Source organism: Lolium rigidum, chromosome 6, assembly GCF_022539505.1.
Source record: "Lolium rigidum isolate FL_2022 chromosome 6, APGP_CSIRO_Lrig_0.1, whole genome shotgun sequence".
NCBI classification, from domain to species: domain Eukaryota; kingdom Viridiplantae; phylum Streptophyta; class Magnoliopsida; order Poales; family Poaceae; genus Lolium; species Lolium rigidum.
In genome coordinates, this window is record NC_061513.1 from 244,997,612 (window position 1) to 245,022,744 (window position 25,133).

Here is a 25,133-nt window from a genome sequence, read left to right on the forward strand (position 1 = left end):
ACAATTAGTGTGCATGCGCGCATGCATGGCATACCATGGACATATCATTCATGCATATATATATCTCAATATATATCTGAACATATTCTTGGGGATATATATATATATATTTCAATCTTTCTCTCTCGATCTATATATATATCGTTGGTGGCCAAGAAACACACTTATTATATATACGCATGCACTTTATGCGCAAAGGCGCGGGTGCCTCTAATAATGTGTGTGTGCACTAGCTCGATCGATGATCCCTAAACCTTAAACCCTAAAACCCTAATCCATGATCCCTAATTATACCTTAAACGTACACCCTAAACACCCTAAACACTAAACCCTAAACCCTAAACCCTAAACCCCAAACCCCAAACCCCAAACCCTAAACCCTAAACCCTAAACCCTAATTAATTAACCTTAACCCTAACCCTAACCCTAAAACCCTAGCTAGCTAATCCTAAACCCTAAACCCTAATTAAACCCTACATATATATATAGGCCAACGACACTAAATTGCGCATCAAGCAGGCGACCAACTAATTAGCGCTAATAAATTAATTAACTTTGTTGAATCTTGACAAGTTCTCTCGAATGAAAACACATTTGATTAAGTTGCCTCGTAATATATATACAATTAGTGTGCATGCGCGCATGGCATACCTTGCACATATCATTCGTGCATATATTTCAATATATATCCGAACATATTCTTGGGGATAAATATATATATTTCAATCTTTCTCTCTCGATCTATATATATATCGTTGGTGGCCAAAAAACACACTTATATATACGCATGCACTTTATGCGCAAAGGCGCGGGTGCCTCTAATAATGTGTGTGTGCACTCGATCGATGATCCCTAAACCTTAAACCCTAAAACCCTAATCCCTAATTATACCCTAAACGTACACCCTAAACACTAAACCCTAAACCCTAGACCCTAAACCCTAAACACTACACCTAAACCTAAACCCTAACCCTAAACCCTAACCCTAGACCCTAAACCCTAATTAAACACTAAACCCCAAACCCCAAACCCTAAACCCTAAACCCTAGACCCTAAACCCTAATTAATTAACCTTAACCTAACCTAACCCTAAAACCCTAGCTAGCTAATCCTAAACCCTAAACCCTAATTAAACCCTACATATATATATAGGCCAACGACACTAAATTGCGCATCAAGCGGGCGACCAACTAATTAGCGCTAATAAATTAATTAACTTTGTTGAATCTTGACAAGTTCTCTCGAATGAAAACACATTTGATTAAGTTGCCTCGTAATATATATACAATTAGTGTGCATGCGCGCATGGCATACCTTGCACATATCATTCGTGCATATATTTCAATATATATCTGAACATATTCTTGGGGATAAATATATATATTTCAATCTTTCTCTCTCGATCTATATATATATCGTTGGTGGCCAAAAAACACACTTATATATACGCATGCACTTTATGCGCAAAGGCGCGGGTGCCTCTAATAATGTGTGTGTGCACTCGATCGATAATCCCTAAACCTTAAACCCTAAAACCCTAAAACCCTAATACCCTAAACCCTTACTAACCCTAAACATACACCCTAAACACCCTAAACACCTAAACCCTAGACCCTAAAACCTAAACCCTAATTAAACACTACATATATATAGGCCAACGACACTTAATTGCGCATCAAGCGAGCGACCAAATAATTAGCGCTGATAAATTAATTAACTTGAATCTTGACAAGTTCTCTCGAATGAAAACACATTTGATTAAGTTGCCTCATAATATATATACAATTAGTGTGCATGCGCGCATGCATGGCATACCATGGACATATCATTCATGCATATATATATCACAATATATATCTGAACATATTCTTGGGGATATATATATATATATATTTCAATCTCTCTCTCGATCTATATATATCGTTGGTGGCCAAGAAACACACTTATTATATATATACGCATGCACTTTATGCGCAAAGGCGCGGGTGCCTCTAATAATGTGTGTGTGCACTAGCTCGATCGATGATCCCTAAACCTTAAACCTAAAACCCTAATCCTAATGATACCCTAATTATACCTTAAACGCTAAACCCTAAACCTAAACCCTAAACCCTAAACCCTAAACCCTAAACCCTAAACCCTAAACCCCAAACCCCAAACCCCAAACCCTAAACCTAAACCCTAAACCCTAATTAATTAACCTTAACCCTAACCCTAACCCTAAAACCCTAGCTAGCTAATCCTAAACCCTAAACCCTAATTAAACCCTACATATATATATAGGCCAACGACACTAAATTGCGCATCTCAAGACGGCGACCAACTAATTAGCGCTAATAAATTAATTAACTTTGTTGAATCTTGACAAGTTCTCTCGAATGAAAACACATTTGATTAAGTTGCCTCATAATATATATACAATTAGTGTGCATGCGCGCATGGCATACCTTGCACATATCATTTGTGCATATATTTCAATATATATCTGAACATATTCTTGGGGATAAATATATATATTTCAATCTTTCTCTCTCGATCTATATATATATCGTTGGTGGCCAAAAAACACACTTATATATACGCATGCACTTTATGCGCAAAGGCGCGGGTGCCTCTAATAATGTGTGTGTGCACTCGATCGATGATCCCTAAACCTTAAACCCTAAAACCCTAATCCCTAATTATACCCTAAACGTACACCTTAACACCTAAACACTAAACCCTAAACCCTAGACCCTAAACCCTAAACACTACACCTAAACTCTAAACCCTAACCCTAGAACCAAAACCCTAATTAAACACTAAACCCCAAACCCCAAACCGTAAACCCTAAACCCTAGACCCTAAACCCTAATTAATTAACCTTAAACCTAACCCTAAAACCCTAGCTAGCTAATCCTAAACCCTAAACCCTAATTAAACCCTACATATATATATAGGCCAACGACACTAAATTGCGCATCAAGCAGGCGACCAACTAATTAGCGCTAATAAATTAATTAACTTTGTTGAATCTTGACAAGTTCTCTCGAATGAAAACACATTTGATTAAGTTGCCTCGTAATATATATACAATTAGTGTGCATGCGCGCATGGCATACCTTGCACATATCATTCGTGCATATATTTCAATATATATCTGAACATATTCTTGGGGATAAATATATATATTTCAATCTTTCTCTCTCGATCTATATATATATCGTTGGTGGCCAAAAAACACACTTATATATACGCATGCACTTTATGCGCAAAGGCGCGGGTGCCTCTAATAATGTGTGTGTGCACTCGATCGATGATCCCTAAACCTTAAACCCTAAAACCTAATCCCTAATTATACCCTAAACGTACACCTAAACACTAAACCCTAAACCCTAAACCCTAAACACTACACCCTAAACCCTAAACCTAAACCTAAACCCTAAACCCTAAACCCTAGACCCTAAACCCTAATTAATTAACCTTAACCTAACCTAAAACCCTAGCTAGCTAATCCTAAACCTAAACCTAATTAAACCCTACATATATATAGGCCAACGACACTAAATTGCGCATCAAGCACGCGACCAACTAATTAGCGCTAATAAATTAATTAACTTGTTGAATCTTGACAAGTTCTCTCGAATGAAAACACATTTGATTAAGTTGCCTCATAATATATATACAATTAGTGTGCATGCGCGCATGGCATACCTTGCACATATCATTCATGCATGCATATATTTCAATATATATCCGAACATATTCTTGGGGATAATATATATATATTTCAATCTTTCTCTCTCGATCTATATATATATATCGTTGGTGGCCAAGAAACACACTTATTATATATATACGCATGCACTTTATGCGCAAAGGCGCGGGTGCCTCTAATAATGTGTGTGTGCGAGCTCGATCGATGATCCCTAAACCTTAAACCCTAAAACCCTAATCCATGATCCCTAATTATACCCTAAACGTACACCCTAAACCTAAACCCTAAACACTAAACCCTAAACCCTAACCTAGACCCTAAACCCTAAACCCTAAACCCCAAACCCCAAACCCTAAACCCTAGACCCTAAACCCTAATTAATTAACCTTAACCCTAGCTAGCTAATCCTAAACCCTAAACCCTAATTAAACCCTACATATATATATATAGGCCAACGACACTAAATTGCGCATCAAGCAGGCGACCAACTAATTAGCGCTGATAAATTAATTAACTTGAATCTTGACAAGTTCTCTCGAATGAAAACACATTTGATTAAGTTGCCTCATAATATATATACAATTAGTGTGCATGCGCGCATGGCATACCTTGCACATATCATTTGTGCATATATTTCAATATATATATGAACATATTCTTGGGGATAAATATATATATTTCAATCTTTCTCTCTCGATCTATATATATATCGTTGGTGGCCAAAAAACACACTTATATATACGCATGCACTTTATGCGCAAAGGCGCGGGTGCCTCTAATAATGTGTGTGTGCACTCGATCGATGATCCCTAAACCTTAAACCCTAAAACCCTAATCCCTAATTATACCCTAAACGTACACCCTAAACACTAAACCCTAAACCCTAGACCCTAAACCCTAAACACTACACCCTAAACCCTAAACCCTAACCCTAGACCCTAAACCCTAATGAACACTAAACCCCAAACCCCAAACCCTAAACCCTAAACCCTAGACCCTAAACCCTAATTGATTAATTAACCTTAACCCTAACCCTAACCCTAAAACCCTAGCTAGCTAATCCTAAACCCTAAACCCTAATTAAACCCTACATATATATATAGGCCAACGACACTTAATTGCGCATCAAGCAAGCGACCAACTAATTAGCGCTGATAAATTAATTAACTTGAATCTTGACAAGTTCTCTCGAATGAAAACACATTTGATTAAGTTGCCTCATAATATATATACAATTAGTGTGCATGAGCGCATGGCATACCTTGCACATATCATTCGTGCATATATTTCAATATATATCTGAACATATTCTTGGGGATAAATATATATAGTTCAATCTCTTTCTCTCTCGATCTATATATATATCGTTGGTGGCCAAAAAACACACTTATATATACGCATGCACTTTATGCGCAAAGGCGCGGGTGCCTCTCTAATAATGTGTGTGTGCACTCGATCGATGATCCCTAAATCTTAAACCCTAAAACCCTAATCCCTAATCCCTAATTATACCCTAAACATACACCCCCTAAACACCCTAAACACTAAACCCTAAAGCCCTAAACCCTAAACCCTAAACACTAAACCCTAAACCCTAAACCCTAACCCTAACCCTAACCCCTAGCTAACCCTAAACCCTAAACCCTACATATATAGGCCAACAACACTTAATTGCGCATCAAGCAGGCGACCAACTAATTAGCGCTGATAAATTAATTAACTTGATTCGTGCATATATTTCAATATATTTTTGAACATATTCTTGGGGATATATATATATATTTAAATCTCTCTGTTATCTCGATCTATATATCGTTGGTGGCCAAGAAACACACTTATATATATACGCATGCACTTTATGCGCAAAGGCGCGGGTGCCTCTAATAATGTGTGTGTGCACTCGATCGTTGATCCCTAAACCTTAAACCCTAAAACCCTAATCCCTAATCCCTAATTATACCCTAAACGTACACCCTAAACACCCTAAACACTAGACCCTAAACCCTAGACCATAAACCCTAAATGTACACCCTAAACACCCTAAACACTAAACCCTAAACCCTAGACCCTAAACCCTAGACCAGTAAACCCTAACCCTAAAACCCTAGCTAGCTAACCCTAAACCCTAAACCCTAATTAAACCCTACACATATATATATATAGGCCAACGACACTTAATTGCTCATCAAGTAGGCGACCAATTAACTAATTAGCGCGATAAATTAATTAACTTGATTTTTGACAAGTTCTCGATCTCCAATGAAAACACATTTGATTAAGTTGTCTCATAATATATATAATTAGTGTGCATGTGCGCATGGCATACCTTGCATATCATTCGTGCATATATTTCAATACATGTTTGAAGATATTCTTGGGGATATATATATTTCAATCTCTCTCTCTCGATCTATATATCGTTGGTGGCCAAGAAACACACTTATATATATACACATGTACTTTAATTTATTTGCCTCACAATATATATAATAAATATGCATGCATGGCCTAACCATGTATGCTTATATATGTGTTTAATTTGGAGATTTCAATCGCTCTCTCGCCGCTCTCTCGTTGGTGGCCAACAACACACACATGCACTTTGTGCGCAAAGGCATGTGCCTCTAATAATGTGTGCGCGATCGATCGGTCTAGTTTTGATTAATCATAGCACACAAATATAGAAGTTGTATTTGAATCCACACAACCCTAATCTAAAACACATAGCCCCTAACATGGCCTAATTAAGTGACCCCTTCTCTCTAGCTAATTAGTGGAAATTGCACAAAATCAAAAGGGGTCCCTCACTAATTATACATATATATCTAGATTGTGATAAACTTTTGCCCCATATTTGGTGGATGGGTGCATCTTGGCATGTAAAACAATTAATGTTTGCAAATGGCGTTGTCAAAATTTATGTACAAATGATTTCTTTCCATCCAAAGTGCATAAAATGGGAGTTTTAATGAAGAAGGTACAAATAAAACAGCTCAACATGCCTCCACACCCCGATTTTCACGGGAAGTAGAGCATATTTAAAGGATAATTCCAGAGTTTTACTATTTTTCAAGCAACTTTGCTAATTTCCACCCACTCACATGACTTTATGTCGATTTAACGAAAATAGGGCGAATTTAAACTACATGGGCGGGATAGTTTGAATTGTGCGCGCGGCAAAGGGAACCGCCTATTCCTCAACCTTGTGCACGGCAAATTACACACGCAACTCCATTAAACACCACCTACCGGGCGGCCCGGCCGCATGACCCCCACCCACCGCTACACAACTTATCCCCGTCCGTGCGAAGAGCTTCCCCTCCCCGTCCCGTCCGTGCGAAGAAGAAGCTTCCCCTCCCCGTCGTTCTTCTCGAGACGCACCGGCGGTCAAGTTGATCCACGGTAGGGTTGCTATCTCTAGCTCAATCATGCATCGGGCAAGACGGCCTAACGATTTATATTTTCTTGATGCTTGCTAAAAAAATCGTCGGTATGCTCGAACTAATTGGCACTTTATAGTTTTCCGCTCGATTTGTCCTCGATCAATTTGTTCATTTGCGTGGGCATATAGAGTCGGTTCTGCACTCGATCCGTTAATTTGCTGAAATGCCATGGCGAGAGATTTGTACACGATCTGTTTGCTAAAATGTCGATGGGCATTTTTTGTTTTGTACTCGACATGATTGCTGAAATGCATAATCATGTACTAGTATAGTTTTGTACTCGATGGATATACATTTCCTACTTCGCCTTAAATTAATCACCAACCATTGTATCTCATAATTCAACAGATGGACAGAACTTGGATACTGCATGGACACTTATGTTCCCCTTCATATATAAATGGTGTTCAACCCTTTATGGGGTTTATTAGAGCTCATGAAGGTCACGACATGGACGTGTATTGCCCGTGCTGCACATGTATGAATGGTGAGAAGAGGCCTCACCATGTAGTGGAAGATCATTTACACATTTTTGGGATGGACCGCACATATGTTAGGTGGGTTTATCATGGTGAACCACATAATGATCCTTCGGCGGGAGAAGCGAGATCTTGCTCACCTTTGTATGTGTGTTGGCATATGTAGTTAATTATTTATATTGATGCTGCCGTTGTTTCGATCAATAGTTTGCATTGCTTGTGCAAGTTACGTACTCAAATTTAACTTGTTGCGAGATGGATGGACGGGAAGGAGAGAAAAAGCGCTTGCTTCGAGGAACCGGGTTTCAGCTGCGGGACATGTCTTGTGCCGGATGAGAAGGTAAATATGTAAAACGGCATTTGTTCGGGTTGCATCCCTTAGATGTTTGTCTAATCTGTTGATGTACTAATTGCGAAGCATAGAGTTGAAGAGGTCTCTCGGTTTGATGGGAGATTTGAAGATGAATCTCGGTTTGATGCACTGTGGATGAGTGCGATGACGGGCCTTTCATAGACGAAGGTCACTGCACCGAGATTATCCAGCCTACGGAAGGAGGCCGTGGACCGAGTACACGGCTTTGCGTTGAAGTGGATGCACGCCCGGAGATCATCGGTGGCGTCCGGGTAGTCTCAAGACCACCCAGCCACTGATGCACCTGTGGATGGTGCCGATGACGAGCCTTTCATAGACGAAGGTCCTGCACCTGAGATTATCCAGCCTACGAAGGAGGCCGTGGACCGAGTACACGGCTTTGCGTTGAAGCGGATGCACGCCGGAGATCATCGGGGGCGTCCCGGTAGTCTCGGGACCACCTAGCCACGATGCAAAATGTTGAGCTACTTTATGATTCGTACTCTTATGTTACGGTGCTTGTAGTATGTACTATCTTTGTTATGATTTGTACGCCTTTGGCGCTAGAACTATAATTAAGCATTCGGTGGATGATCGCGTTGCAAAATTTGACACCCACACAATCGGTTCATCGTATGAGTAGTAGCACAATTACTTCTACGGCCGGTCCTGCCGGCGCATTAATTGGTAGCATGAAACACTTTCGAGGCACTCCCCTACGATTCATATTAATTGACTCAATTTTGTCTAGATATGGATGTATCTAGATGCATTTGTTAACTAGACTAACAAACTTGAGTCGGTTAATATGAATCGGTGTAACTTCGCCTAAGTCCTCCGGCAGCTAGTTTATTGACTCTGGACTCCAAGCCTCTCGCGGCAAGCCATCGACGAAGCTTTGACCAGATCTTGGCCCGCTTTTTTGGCGAATAGCAAAGCTTTGACCAGTTCCTCTCGGGATACGGCACGCCGGTGAGCTTGCACGGTTGCCATGAGCACGTTCCGGCGGAACTTCCTCTGCGGCGCCCTCAAGCCGCCGGCTGCGAGACGGCACGCAGTGCCTCGAGGTGGACGGAACGGAAGAACTCGGGATCTCAGGGCGGGGGGGTCCGCCTCGTCCGGGAACGATCTCCAGCGGGTTAACGAGGACATGCATGGCGGCCAGGGGATTTGGTTTTTTTTTGTTGTTTGAGCTTGGGATTTGGGGTTTTTCGGATAGGGGAGGAGGAACCGAGGAAGAGGAAGGAACAGCCCGCGTGCTTGGCGCGTGGCGGTGTGCTTGAATTTCGAATTTTTGTGAAATGTTTCATTTCCCCGCTACAATTCGGGGGTTTTCTTGACGCGCCAATGCGTCCCGCCGTGCGGGTTCAAGTGAATTTGGGGTGCCACACTATGGGCCCCGGTTTCGGTGAGACATGTAATGACTAGTCACATCGGTAAGTTCATCTGTGTAATAAAATATGTTACCCCTCCCCTTTATGTAGCCCCCTTTGTCTCTCCCGATCGAGTGCCGACGGCCGACGGATGCAAGCCGCTAGCTCGATCCCCTCCTTTCGCCTCCACCGTCCGGGCATCCGGCTTGGAGGGGCAAGGCTGCATCTAGACCAAGCGGATTAGGTAGTACTAGTAATGCTCTTTCCTTTCTCGAGATCGGTTCTTTTTTCCTCACCTCGATATCTTGCGCATCTACTATTTCCTATTACGGGCGAAGGGGTGTCTTTACGGTCACCCTCGCGGCGGGAGTGATTGATGGGGGTGGGGGCGGGGGCTACCTTTGCTTGGATTGGGGTGTTCTTCCTTTATTTGTCGACATTTGCAACCTTTGTAGTTTCTGCGAGATCCTCAATGTATCTTTTGTCGGCTTGTACGGGAAAGGAAATACCTCGGTGGTGGTGGTGGGGGGCAATGGAGCGTAAGGCCACCACGCATGTGGGCGGTTGGGCTGAGCACGAGCTGCGTCCCCGGCCCGCAAAGCGGGTACTCCGTTTGCTTATCCACTGCGTACTGTACTGCATCCTCAATCTATTCCTGTTACGGAAGATGCTTAAAGTAGCACATGTCTTCGAGTTGTTTGTGCATAAAGCCTCTGTGACACCATGCTCTATATTCTCCGTATCGGGTTGGTACCTCCGGGTTCCGTGCTTGAGGCTATGGGGAACGAGAATAGCGCCCCACTGCTGCGGGAGCATGGCCCGATCTGCGGCACAAGAAGCGAAATGCCACTGCCGAGGCTGGGCGGGGACCGCCGAGGGTAACTTTTTTTAACCAACTTACCATGATGTAGTCTGAATCGATACTCCCTCGGATCCAAATTAATTGACTCAACTATACGTAGATACGGATGTATCTAGATGTGTTTTTAGCTCTAGATACTACTACCTCCATCCCAAAGCTTAGGGATTATATTATTTTTAGAAAGTCAAACTATACCATGTTTGACTAAGCTTTTACCAAAAATCATTAACATGCAAAATACAAAATTAATATCATTAAATAGGTTGTGAAATATATTTTCCTACGGTATCTACACAATATTATATTTGTTGATAGAATGTTCTAAAATTTTGGTCAAACTTTACTTGTTTTGATTTCTCAAAAATAAATAAGCCTTAAGCTTTGGGATGGAGGTATCTAGACAAAGCTGAGTCAAGCTGGAGTAGTTTTTTTGTCTGTCCATAGCTAGTGTTCATGGTGCAAAAGGCTAAGAGCATCCACTATATGCATCGGTCTATCTCATACGGTAATTCAATATCAACTGCTGAGGTCTGCCTTTTGTTTTGCTATTCATATGCGGACTGAAACTTTAGGGCCTTTACTCAAAAGGAAGATCAAAGCTGCGGCTGATCAGGCTGCCAGTATGTTGATGCCGCCCCCATCTTCTAAATCCCTCTACAAGCACAAGGCCACGCGCCCGCTGGGTGGTGATCTTTTAATGAATATGGTATATTTTCTTAATCCACAAAACATGCCTTGATATTTGTCCGTTTATTGTCGGTTTTTTCTAATGCTTGCCAAAAGTTTACAACAACAACAACAACAACCAAGCCTTTCGAGTCCCAAACAAGTTGGGGTAGGCTATAGTTGAAGCCCATAAGATCTCGAAGCCAAAAGTTTAGAAACACCAAATTCGTTTGCTTACAATCATCATACAGTAATGTTCATCTACTCTCCAGTTTCCCTAACCCAACAAAAAATGATGTTAATTACGATTTTTAGATTAAAAGAGCACCATTAGGCGCTGTTAATTACGATTTTGAGATTAAATGTCATTTGCAATTGCTAATTACAATTTTGAGGCAAATGATTAGTTTAACCTTGATCTGTTCCGCTCTCCATTTTTCCCAACCGAAAAAATGTAACCATTCCATTCCTCTGAAATGGAACCATTCCATTCCATTCCACGCTGTTTCAGAACCGAACACACCCTTGCATTGTTGTGAACTGTTGTCCATACACAGCCATACCCTTCCACTTACATCCAACACTATATGCATCAGTCTGTCTCAGAGTCATTCAATATCACTCTGCTGAGATGCTGTTCCCATTCTTATGCGGGCTGAAGCTGCTGCGCCTTTACTCAAGTGGATGCAAAATGAGGCTGATGAGGCTGCTTGTGAGGACGATGGTGCCGGCACCATCATCAGAAAACCTCTACAAGCACGAGGCCATGGGCCAGTTGGGTGGTGACCTTTTAATGAATCTGGTATATTTTCTTAATCCACATACATGATTTTATTATTATCATGTTTAATTACTGTTGGCTTTGCCTAATGCTTACCAAAAGTTCGAAACACTTGCGTTTGCTTACAATCATCATACACTAATTTTTCACTTTTCGATCTGTCTCATCCAGTTATATAAGCTGTTGAGTTCCGTTGGCTTCTTTTGTAATCATTTGCATTGTTGTCAGCTGTTGTCTATGCACAACCCTATTCTTCCACTTACATCCCGCACTTTTTGCATCAGTCCATCTCATAGATTTATTAAATATCAATGATGAGTTCTGTTGCTATTCATATGCGGGATGAAGCTTCTGTGCCTCTACTCAAATGGATAAAAAATGATCCTGATGAGGCTGCTGTGAAGATGATGGTGCCGCCACCATCTTCTGAAAACCTCCTCAAGCACAAGGCCACGGGCCAGTTGGGTGGTATCCTTTTTAAGCAGGTATATTTTCTTAATCCTCATACATGATTTGATTTGTATGTTTATTGCCGGCTTTGTCTAATTATGCTTACCAATAGTTCAGAAACACACACAACCCTATTCTTCCACTTACATCCAGCACTATATGCATCAGTGTCTCATAGATTCATTTTATATATCACTGCTGATGTATGTTGCTCTTCAATTTTCATATGCAGATCGAAGCTGCTAAGCCTTCATTGGTCAAAAGGATTGCAAGCTGCTGGCGATGAGGCATCTGCGAGAGGCTGCCACCAAGTTACTGTCGGCCCCACCTTCGGATGCTTATATAAGCTCAAGTCCAAGGACCAGCCGGGCCGTAACCATCCAAGGGTTCGGGTATATTTTCTTAAGCCACATATACATGCCATGATTTATTTACGATATTATCACCGGCTCTATCTCTTGCTTCTTCGAATTCGGAAACGCCAAATTAGCATGCTTATATTCATCATACACTAAATTTTGACTGTTCGGTTTGTAACATAGTGTTATGCACTCGCTTGTCAACATTTGCATTGCTGCTGAACTATGCACTTTACACAACCTAATTCTTCCACTTACATTCGGCGCTACGCACCGGTAGTACCTCCCATGTTTCCTTCACCATCCCGATGCCGAGCTTGCGGGAATATGGCGGGCCCATGTACATACCCCGCATATAACACCTCCTATGGCTCTATCTACCTTTCTAATAACTCCTTCACGAGTTACGGGTATGTATTCTCGGTGGTTTAGCATGAATTGGCATATAGTAAAGTCTTGTTTTTAGTCTTCCTGCTTCTTACATTAGTATCAATTTTCACTGTGACTGTACCTTGTGAACTTCGTCCAATGATTAACCGGATGTGTCCGCATGAAGGGTCTTTCACTATGCATGGCAATGGCAAATTGATGAACACCTACACGGTCTATGAGGTGTATGTCTACAAGACGCGAGGCTATCACATATTTGTATGGACATGATTGGAGAAAGTTTGCTTTTGACTACGGTCGAAGAAGGGCGACGAGCTGAGGATCGGAAACTCAAACGGGCGGATATACGTAGCTGCTTACGAGTTGGAGACACTTCCAAATATATAATATGTAACTTTTTTGTACTCATATCCTTTGATTACTTGCATTCGAGCGGTTGTTCTAAACCATTCCCTCTGTTCTAGCTTGCTTGGGTTTAACATGATCAAAGCTGCGGATCCCTTGATGGAACAGGAGCGGATGTCACAAAGGGCACCACACCAGCACGGCACCAGCTTCCCACTCTCCTGCATCGGCACCGGTTCCTGTACCGGCACCGTTTATTGCATCTACCCAGCGAGGCCCCTACATCGGCATTGGTTCCTGTAGAGGCCCCATATACTACACCTGCCCGGCGAGGCTCCTGCATCGGCACTTGGTTCCTCTAGTTGCACCGTTCACTGCACCTGCCCAACGAGTCTCTGCATCGGCACCGGTTCCTCTAGAGGCACCGTTTATTGCACCTGCCCGGCGGTCTCCTGCATCGGCACCGGCTCGTGTACCGGCCCGGGCTCCTGCACCTGCCCCGGCCGGATCACCGAGGTCTCGGCTCATTGCTTGTGGCCACCCGTGTGGTGACCAGGACGCATCTGAAGGCTATGTTCGTGAGTATATGACAGCATAACTGCTCTTATCTTGATGTCTTCTCTGCTCAAAGTCTCACATGGTTCAGTCTTCAGTGCATTGGTGTCATTGACTAATTTTTGTTGGTATCTCTTGCTTTGAATCAGAAATTGCCTAAAAGTATCGCCAAGGATCTCAATGCTGGCCGAAGGGGCAAGATTTCCCTCGTCATGGAGAGTGAAGGTCTCACCGTGGAGGGACGGTACTCCGTCGGTCCCACGGATGGCCGCTTGGCTGTTACTTCCGGGTGGAAAAAGTTCATTGACGGTGCCAAACTTCGCATTGGATCAAAGTTGAAGGTCAAGATCTTTCGATGCCATTTGTGACATGCTTGGTCATCAAGTTTGCGGTTGTCTAGTTCTATTGTCCCATGAGCCCTTAGCAAATGCATTTGTAGTTATACTTATATAAGGTTATCTTATACGAGCTGCTAATTAATTGTATGGGTGGTAAAACTACGGCAAGCTTTTGCTCTTAGCAAGTATGTATGTATGATCGGCTATTATGATAACTAATGTTTGTGTTCATCTTAATTTGCATTTCCGTTTTAGAAAAAAACTTAATTTCTATTTTGGCTGACCTGTTAGAGAACTATCGGATTGAATCCACAACATGATTCAAATAGATTCATTACACCAAGCCACATGTCTTGACCTTGCTATACAGTAGTTCCATTAATCAGTGCAAGAAGGCTTACACGAGCTGCACTGAACCACGGCGGATTCGAATCCACCTTAGCTATCTAGCTAGAAATACAACCTTTGCGAAAGAGGATTTGCGATGCGGGGAGGCTGACATTGGGGACCCATGAGCCAGCGAGCGTCGTCAACATTTTAAAGGCGGCGAGGAGATCGAAACAAAAAAAAGCCAAAAATCGGTTGGTAAACAAAATCCAAGAAATGAAACTTTTACCTTTACGAGAGGATGACATGCGGGACCCATGAGGCAGCGAGCATCCTCAACTATTCCAAGGCGGCAGGGGATCAAAATAAAAATAGGAAATAGCCAGAAATTAATTAGGGTAAAAAATAAATCAATCAAAGGAAACCTTTATTGTTCATAGAGGATGACATGTGGGACCGACTGCCACGGTCTGCGTCGTCATGGTTTCAAAGGGGCAGGGGATCAAAAGAAAAAGGCAAATAACCAGAAATTAGGGGTAAAAAATAAATCCAACAAAGGAAACTTTTATTGTTCATAGAGGATGACATGCGGGACCCATGAGCCAGCGAGCTTCCTCAACGTTTCAAAGTCGGCATGAGATTGAAAGAAAAAGGCAAGTGACCAAATATCGGGAGCCAAAAATAATCCAAGAAAAGAAATTTTATTGTACATAGAGGATGACATGCGGGTCCCATTTTGCGGGCAGTGGTCTCAACATTTCCAAGGCGGCACAGGACCAAAAGAAAAATGAAGTAGCCAGAAATCAGGGGGTGAAAAAAATCCAAGAAAAGAAAGATTTCAATTGGGCTGCATCTGGACATCTGGGCCTTCGAACTATCCTGCTGGGCCTTTTGACTCGTACAATTTCAGCCCACTCCAAAACAGGAATGTTCGGATTTTTCTAAAAAAAACAGGAAAGTCCTATGCTTCGCAAAAACACAAAACAAGGAGATTCAACATATAAGTTTGTTTATGTAAAAATAAAGATTTAATTTATCCGTTTGCAATAGCTCAGAGCGAAATACAATGTTTATTGTCTGCAAAATAATCAAGATATCACATGTTTCTTGTACGGGGAGGCTGACATCGGGGACCCATGAGCCGGCGAGCGTCGTCAACGTTTTAAAGGCGGCGGGGGATGGAAAGAAAAAATAAACCAAAAATCTGTTGGTAAAAAATACAAGAAAAGAAACATTTTCGTTACGAGAGGATGACATGCGGGACCCATGAGGCAGCGAGCATCCTCGGCGTTTATTGTTCATAGAGGTTGACATGTGGGACCGTGAGCCGGCAGCGCCCCGAACGTTTTAAAGGCTGCGAGGAGATCGAAAGAAAAAATAAGCTAAAAATCGTTTGGTCAACAAAATCCAAGAAAAGAAACATTTACCGTTCTGAGAGGATGACATGCGGGACCCATGAGGCAGCAGCATCCTCAACGATTCCAAGGCGGCAGGGGATCAAAGGAAAAAACACTACTAGGGAAAAGCCTATAGGTGGAGGCAAGTGGTGCCGGCGCACCACCTTGGACATGCGCCGGTGGAAAGGATTGCCGGCGCACCACATTTCAGCCGCGCCGGCGATGAAGAACTACTGCCGGCGCACCTCGGGGAAAGGCTCGCCGGCGCTATTTCCTGGCATGGCCCCGGCCGATTCGGGCCATGCCCAAGAATCATTGCCGGCGCACCGGCCCAGTGGTGCGCCGGTGGAAAATTTGCTATTGCCGGCGCACCCCTGGGCCGGTGCACCGGCAATGATTCTTGGGCCTGGCCCGGGGGTGATATAGCCGAAAGGGTATGTGCTGCCGGCGCACTAGCACAGGGGTGCGCCGGTAGTAACCTGGGCAGTTATTTCTGCTCAACAACCACTCCCCCCCACTACTACCACTCCACTCCTCCACACAAACCCGAGCCTTCTCCCAACCCAGCTCATTTTTGCCCATTTCTATCCCCAATTTCACCAATTTGACCAAACAAAATCATATTTTTGAGCAAATCTTCCCTTCCTACATGCATCTCCCACATCCCCCTATGTAGATCTAGATCTACTATCCCGCATTGACCGCTCAATCTAGATCTAGATCTAGAAAGTCGGCTTCCATACGCCATTGTCGCGGCGCGTCGTCTCGATCTTATCGACGAATATATCAAACAAATAGGTGATTAATGAACAAATTAAGGAATGAAATCGATGTATGTTGGACATTTGAAGAAAAGCTCTCGTGTGTGGCATATATATATGTTGTGCTTGTGCTTGTGTGTGTGTTGGCGTTGAAAATGAGTTGCCAACGTTGCGCCGAAATGTTGATTCTTCAAGTTTCCGTTTCGGCACATTTACGGCGCTCCTATGTCCTACCGTGTAGGAAGGTCATGCCGAAATTTTCCGTGAAAACTACCGACGGATGCATGGTTCTAATGAATTATGTAATCTTACCATGCAAGCGATAATGGTTATCGAGATGAGTGAAAGCATCGTGATGAGATATCTGAAACACGCGATCATCGACATGTATGAAAATAACCGCACGGAGGTATTGTGTCCGTGCCGGAGATGCAAACGAGGGAAATGGTTTGACCCATATTCAGACAAATTGCAGGGGCACCTGCTCACTAATGGTTTCATGCATGGACACACTCAATGGATGAGTGATGATGGCGCGGAGGTCAATGGGGCGACGGCGGCAGGTGGTAAAAATGGCCGGCAAGAAGGAGGGCATCATGATACCGATGACGATGAAGAGTTTGTCGCACATGACGATAACCTTGACGACGACAATAACCTTGACGACGACAATAACCTTGACGACGACGAAGAGGTGCCGCTAGCTTCGGTCGTGCGGGACCCTCATCTTCAAGATCTGCTTCTCGAAAAGACGAAAGGCGCCAAGCGGAAATCAAAGCTTGAGCAACTCGAGATAGACTCGAATACTCCGTTGTACGACTCAGGTCGCGGGTTGGGGGAGTCTCGCTTGAGAGTAGCTCTCGATGTGCTGCAGATGAAGGCGAAACACGGATGGATGGACACAAGCGTCGACGACATCCTGGAATACTTGAAAGATCTCCTTCCTGCCGGGAACACGTGTCCTGGTAGTCTAGCCGAGGCCAAGAGAATCACGTGCCCTCTCGACTTACCCCACGAAAAGTATCACGCCTGCATCAACGACTGTATCATGTATCGCAAGGAGCACATGGACAAGACCAAATGTCCTGTGTGTGAAGCTGAACGGTACAAGAAAGGGAAGAAGAAAGCTCCTCGGAAAGTTGTGTGGTACTTCCCGCTCGCCCCCGGCTTCAACGGTTCTACGCGGACCGCAAGGAAGCAAAGCTCATGCGCCGGCACGCGAAAGAAAGGAGGCAGTGTTGAATGATAAAGAGCGGATTGAGCACCCGAGTGCTGACGCACCCTTCGGATGCAAGCCGGTGGAAAGCATTAGACAATGAATTCGGAAGTTTTGGGGCAGATCCCGAAACATCGAGGTTGGGTGCGAGCACGGACGGATTCAATCCGTTCGGAAACCGAGCAGCACACACATAGCACATGGCCCGTGTTTGTATGGATCTACAACCTCCCGCCCTGGCTGTGCATGAAGAGGAAGTACATACGAGATGAGTATGCTAATTCAAGGGCCGACACAGCCAGGAAACGATATCAACATGTATCTCGAACTATTAAAGGAGGAGCTTGAAACGTTGTGGGCGGAGGAAGGGGTAGATACATGGGACGCCGTCGCGGAAGAATATTTCCCTTTGAGAGCCGCGTTGATCACGACGGTGCAGGACTACCTCGGATACGGTTACATTTCGTGCCGGGTGTGCCATGGACACAAGGCATGTGTCGGGTGCATGGAAGTGACGGTGTTTTTGCAGCTTGGTAAGGATCCCGGCTCTTCGAAAACCATTTACATGGGGCATCGAAGGTGGATACACAATACTGACACGTGGAGAAAGCGTAGACATATGTTCGATGGTAGAGATGTGCCCCGAGGAGCTCCACGTAAGAGGAGCGGTGAAGAGATCGATACATTACTGAAAGGTTGGAAGGAGTGCGCTGTGCCGGGAAAGATTCGTCAAAAGCCCGCAGAGAAGAAGAAAAAAAAGGAAACGACGCCGCTCATTGGTGTATGGAAAAGGAGGTCCGTGTTTTGGGACTTGCCGTACTTGGAAAATTCTCGATACACCTCACTGCCTTGATGTCATGCATATTACAAAGAACGTGTGCGAGAGCTTGCTTGGCACTCTTCTCAACATGCCGGACCGGACCAAAGATGGGCCGAAAGCAAGACAGGACCTGAAAGTTTTGGGCATCAGGGAAGAGCTTCAGATCCCGCCGGCCCAAGAGGGACAGTTGGAGGAGGAGGCGGACGGCGGTCAGAAGCGCAAAAGGATTAAGCAGCCAGACTATTACTGTCCCCCCTCCTGCTTCACTTTTATTCCGGCCGAGGTCGATCAATTTTTCAATTGCCTTGTAGGAGTCAGAGTGCCCTTCGGTTACTCCGGGCTAATAAGCAGATACATGGACCCCAAGAAACGAAACTTCAGCGGCATGAAGTCTCATGATCGTCACGTGATGATGACGCAGATTCTTCCGGTTGCAATCCGAGGTATAATGGATGACCATGTCCGTGCAACGCTGAGCTGGGCTACGTAACTTCTTCGACGTCATAACTCGGAAGTCGATAAGCGTGAAGAAACTCGCAAGGCTCCGGGAAGAGATCGTGGTGATCCTATGTGAGATGGAGATGTACTTCCCACCTGCATTCTTTGACGTGATGGTCCATCCGTTGGTCCATATCATGGATGATATCGTCGAGTCTAGGGCCGGCATTCTTACACAACATGATGCTGTTTGAAAGAATGAATGGGGTCATTAAAGGATACGTTCGTAACAGGTCACATCCGAGATGGAAGCATCGTACGGGGCTGGCTCACCGAAGAGTGCATCTCTTTCGCACGAATTATCTAGACATTGAGGACCCTATTGGTTTGCCTCAAAACAAGTACCTCCGTAGGTTCGAGGGAGTAGGCCACAAAAATGGAAGGAAGGAACCGCACGTGCACATGTCCGGTCGGAGTTCCGACTTTGACAGGGCCAACTTAGTAGCGCTACAACACATTGACTTGATCGATCCTTGGTTGAAAGAGCACAAAACCATGATAGAGAACAGTGGCAAGCCGATGATGACGGAAGCGTAAATATACAGAGAGCACAACTCCTCTTTCGCGCGCTGGTTCAAAGACCACATTGATGCTAATCCCCCACCAATGGATTCTGACAAGAATAAACTAGTATTGGCCTTGTCACATGGCCCCGCGCCCAACATCATGACTTACCAAGCGTACGATATCAACGGGTACACATTCTACACGGAAGAAAAAGACAAGAACAGTGTTTACCAGAACTCAGGGGTAACGATGGATTCCTGGACGGGTGACGTAAAGACTAGATACTACGGAAGAATCGAGGAAATCTGGGAGCTTAGCTACGCTGGGGAGAAAGTGCCGATGTTCCGTATCAGATGGGCTAAGAGCGTCAGAAAGAAGACCGGTATTTCACCACCATGTTTCTACCCGAAGCCAACAAATCAAAGTCCACGAACGCCACCGCGCGGAATGAGCCATGGGTACCGGCGGAACACGTGCACCAATGCTTCTTCATAACCGACCCATCCAGGCCTAGCCGTGTTATCGTGAGGAGAGGCAAGAGGACCATCGTCGGAATGGATGGAGTCGCCAACGAGGAAGACTTCGAAGGACAAGTCGGAGACCCAATGATGGAAGAATCCGAGGACGAAGACACACCATACACCACAAGAAGAAGCAGGACCACGCTACCGAGGTCAGGTCGACCCTTCAAAAGAAGAAGTCACGACACGGGGCTAAATTATTCAACGACGAGCAAGAAAAGCAAGAAGAAAGTGAAACACTCTTCTCAATCAATGATGTAAAAATTTATTTGCAATCTATAACTCATATTTTGTGTAATTCATAACTACTCATATGGTCATGGCCAATATTTTATGTATGAATAATTAATATTGTGTTGGTCAATATTTTATGCATGCATGTATATATATAACTCATATTTTTTGTAATGCATAACTCATATTGCTTGGTTATTATCTTGAAAAGAGAAGGAAATAAAATAATATAGGATTTGTGGGAAAAGAAAAGAAACATAAAAGAAAGTGAAAAGAAATAAAGAAAAGAATAAAAATAAAAGAATAAAAAGAAAGTGAAAAGAAATAAAGAAAAGAATAAAAAGAAATGGCCAGCCAGGTTGGGGGACAAGTCCCAGGTATAGCTGGGCTCACCTTATTGCCTGGCGCACCACCTGTTTGGTTCGCCGGGGTATAGTTGTCCCCGGCGAACCAAACATCCGGTGCGCCGGCAATAAGGTGAGCCCAGCTATACCGGGACTTAACCGCCGCGCGATCCTCTCTTCTCCCTCCCCATTCCCAGTCGATCGAGACGAACCGCGCTGCCACCGTCGATCTCGAGCGCCGCCGCCACCATCGATCTCGAGCGCCACCACGCGGAAGCCCTGGACCAAGATTCCTCGCTGCACGCCGGAGCCTCCGTGCAAGTAGGAGCAGGGCGTGGCCGCGGAGAGGAGGGGGATCTAGGGCGTCACGCGCCGGCCGCCGTCGCCACCGTCGCCGAGAGGAGGAGGAGGGCGTTGCGCGCCGGCCACCATCACGGAGAGGAGCAGCACGCCACCATCACCGTTGGTAAGAACCCCCTTCCCCCTCCATCCCCCTCTTCCTTCCCTCTCTCGCCTCCGAATTCTTGCGGTAGTTCTTGATGTGCATTCGAATCCTTAGTGCTTGCGGTAGTTCTTGCAAGAATGCTTGATGTGCTCGGTGGCGATAAGAAAAAATTGAAGTTCTTGCCTCCAAAAATCCTTAGTTCTTGTAGTAGTTTATAGTTCTTGATGTGCTCGGTCGATTTAGGGTCATTTAGGTTTATGCTCTCTGGTTGCAGTAAGAAAAAATTGAGATGTAGGATGCTACTGAAAATGCCTAATGCAAATGCTACTGAAATGCTACTGAAAATAAAAACTAGACACTAGACAGTATGTTAGTTCTTCATTAAATGAAAATGGTTTTGCTAGCTAAATGAAAATGAAAATGGTCATGTTCATGCTACTGTCAAATTATGTTAGCAATTCTCTGGTTCATTTAGCTAAATTAGTTTTGTTGCAGTAGCTAAAATGGTTTAGTTGCAGTAGCTAAAATGAAAATTGATTTAGCTGTAGTAGCTAAACTGGTTTTGCTATATAAACTTGCAGTAGCTAGTTTCATTTAGTTGATTTTTATTTTAGTGTTTGCTGCTGCATTACGCTTCTGGTTTGCTTCTGGTTGAGATGGAAATAAAAATAAAATGCTTTAATAAAATGCTTTATATACTAAGTGCTGTTGAAAAAAGAAATTGAGTTGGGGTTTTTTATTATAGTGTAAATGAAATGGAAATGCTACTGGTTCATTTAAAATAGTTCTCTGGTTTAGTTCACTATTGCAATGGAAATGCTTGATTTATATTTTGCAATTTGCTCTGAACATTTCTTGCACTTACAGTCAAACTGGCCCTTATGCAAATTTTGGGTCTTTTGATGTCCTCATTGACATAGACAGGAATTGCTTGGACAAGATTTGTAAGTAGAGGAATTAGTTAACAAGAAATTTCACAAAATTTGTTATCAACAAGGAGCTCAGGGAATTTTTATGCTTGCAGTACCTAGAGAATTTGATATATAAAATTCATTGGTTTGCTTCATGCTAAAGATGGGTTCATTCTTAATACAGAGAACATAGTCAGTATTTCTAATACACCTAGTTACTGTTATGTATTACCTAAACACTAGTTGGCAGTAGCAAATGCTACTACTGGTTTAGCTACTGGTTTACTTAATTTAAGAAGAACAAGTGCTATGTTCATTCTCTGGTTCATTTAAAATTGTGTTTTTGCAAATATATGATGTGCTGTTGCAAATGGACAGTAGCTAGCTAGGTTCATTTAGTTGATTTATAATTGGAGCTTTTGATAATCCACAAATGAGAAATGACACATGTGAGCTTCTCTGGTTCATTTAAAAGAAAATGAAAATTGGTGCTATGTTCCTTATCTGGTTCATTTAAAACAAAATGAAAATGATAAGGTACCTAGTGTATTTTGTATAAGTGGGTACAAGCTCTCTTTGGCACTGTTTTAATTATGTAGCCAGAGAGTAGCATGGTGTTGATGTAAAATGGTTATGGTTTTTATTTTAGTGTTTGAATTCTGGTTTGAATCCAGGGCTAGAAAATGAAATGTTTGTTGGAGAAGAACTAGGCACTAGGCAGTATGTTAGTTTTTCATTATGTTTAATTTTCTAAACTCTGCAGTATTTAGATGTTTGGTATGATAGTAGCAACTACAGAAATAAATAAAGAAAAAGGCAGTAGTTGGAAATGTTGAGATGGATATGTTGTCTCTGGTTGTATTTGTTATACTAAATGCTTCTGGTTTGCTTCTGGTTGAGATGGAAATGTTGTCTCTGGTTGCAAATGTTGCTAGCATCTTGACTGGTGTGCTACATATTCCCCTGTAACAAGAATTTCCAACTGCTTATTAGTATTTGTTCAGTAGATGCTGTCAAGTGTTCACAAATGAGAAATGACACATGTTGTTGCTATGTTCACTCTCTGATGCTAGTTGGAAAAGAAATGAAAATGAAAATGTATCATATATGTGAATTGCATTTCTGTTACAGGGATTGAGTTGCTATTGAGTGCCAGAATGTCGATTCATTTCCGTTCCGGCAATTCTAGCACTCGGCATGACCAATTTTTAGCAAAGGTCATGCCGAATTTTTCCGTGAATTCTAACTCTTTTTCATCTTCTATTAGTGCAAGCCACCATGTCGTCTCAAGAAGAGTTAGAGGAGCACTACAATAGGCACTTCTTTAGGACGGAGGAGGATGCCGTCGCCGCTGGTGTTGGCGGCGACGAGGACCATGAGATGGAGGATGCCGCTGGGGGTAGTGCCGACGAGCCGAGCGGCAACGAGGCAAGCGCCGCCGCCGGGGGTAGTACCTACGAGCCTAGCGGCGATGAGGCAACCGGCGACGATCCTAGCGGCGCCGCTGGGAGTAGTGGCACCGGGACAAGTGGAGCCAAGAGGCCGCGGAAGGCAAGGCGCCAAAACACGGTCGGCACCGGCAGAGACACAGTCACAGAGGTGGACCCCGCCAGTGGTTTGCCGGTGGAGCCTAAGGATGTTGCCAAGGGGTACAGCAACCAACTGGCATGTATCCTCCGAGAGGTCGTCAATCTCAATGAGACGGACCTCCGAGCTGAGAGCAAAGCGCCTTTGCGAGCCCAGCTCATTGCGAGGTTGCACGCACGATACAAGTTCCTAGGCGACTACGCCTCCGAGTCATCAAACCAACAACATTGTGAACTCACAAGCCCTCCGAAGTTCACCAAACACCTCAGCAGCTATAAGTACATGGTGCGGAAGCTGATTGCTGAGGGCAAAGGTTTCGAAGAGGTCCACTCCGCCTTTCCGCATGTCACCGAGGCGGACTTTGATGCTTTTGTGGCCAATGAAGAGCTACAAGCAACCAAGAATCGCAAGTTGTGGGGGAAGGAAATGCGGGAGCTTAACATCGGCAACCACAACCTTGGGAGCCGTGGGTACGAGGGAAAGGAGCCCTATTGGGCGAAGGAGGACGAGGCGTATGTAAATGCCGGCATTGAGAACCCCTGGCTCAAGTACAAGGACCCGCTTGAAAGAAGATTCATCAGGTCCCGGTACCATAAGAAGAAACTAACCGGGGAACTTGTCACGGACCCGAAGGTCGTAACCGACATAATTTGGTTCACGAACGACCAGAAGGTCCTGGCGTTGGAGAAAAAACTGGTAAGCAATTTATCGGTTTTATTAGATCAAGTATCGTTCATATAATAGTAGCAACATTTCTAAATGGTTCGCGTTTCTTCCGCAGGAAGAAGAAAGACAAAGACTTTCTCAAGGCTCCCAAGGTGACGAAGGCTCCTCGTCCCAGGCGTCGACGGGCAGGGTAGCCTGGGACAAGCCTCTCGTACGTGCGCTAAACATCGTTAATGAGCATTCACCGACGAGAAGGCCGCATAGAGGCCGTGTGGCTGGCGCCGGTACAGGCTACAAGCATGGTCACTATGGCTTGTCGTCTGCGGCCGATAAAAATGCGCGTAATGAGAGGAAGCAGCGGGAGGCGGAGGAAATGAGGGAGTCAATCCTAGCCCAAGTCCAAGCTGGTTTGGTACCGCAACCGGTACCGCAACTCAAAGCTACACTCGTACCCGAAGTCAAAGCTGAAGTCGCCGCTGGAGTCCAAGCAGATTTCAACGCTCTACAAGCGTGGTATGAGGGTGGCAAACAAGGCCCCCCCCCGAAAATGCAAGTGGTTAGCTTCAACGGCAGCAACTCGATGGTGCCGCCGTCCGCCGGCAATGACAATGTTATAATGGAGACTCCTCCGGCCGCCGGCAATGTCGGCCGGTGCTAGGGATTCACCGTCCATGCCGGGTAGCAGCCCCTCCGTCACTTGCACGCCCGCCGCCGCATGTGCTGGCCCGTCGACATTAGCCGAGCTCAACGCCCTCACGGTAATTAACTAATGTGTACATCAAGTTAATATATTAGTTTCGTCATCCTTG